The sequence below is a fragment of the Austrofundulus limnaeus genome, unplaced genomic scaffold, assembly GCF_001266775.1.
Source record: "Austrofundulus limnaeus strain Quisiro unplaced genomic scaffold, Austrofundulus_limnaeus-1.0 Scaffold302, whole genome shotgun sequence".
Lineage (NCBI taxonomy): Eukaryota > Metazoa > Chordata > Actinopteri > Cyprinodontiformes > Rivulidae > Austrofundulus > Austrofundulus limnaeus.
In genome coordinates, this window is record NW_013952704.1 from 90,309 (window position 1) to 90,647 (window position 339).

Here is a 339-nt window from a genome sequence, read left to right on the forward strand (position 1 = left end):
GTATAGAATTTAGATATATACCTGAGAGTGAGAAACATATTGCCCCTTCAAGTTGAGACCAATACCAATTCACCAAATTGTTTCTATTTTCTAAATGCCTGAATAATGAGAAAGAGACTTTTTAGGGTACATTTTATTACTTTCTTCAAGGTAAAATTATTACTGTATTTAAACAATTGAGGGCATTTGAAGTCATGTCTTTGGAAGCTTCTGATAGGTTTATTGATAACATCTGTGTTAATTAGAGACACCTGTGGATGTAATTTAAGGCACACGTGAAACACACTGCTTCATTGAAAAGTCAAAAGAAATCAGCCAACATAGAAAGAGAATTGTGGA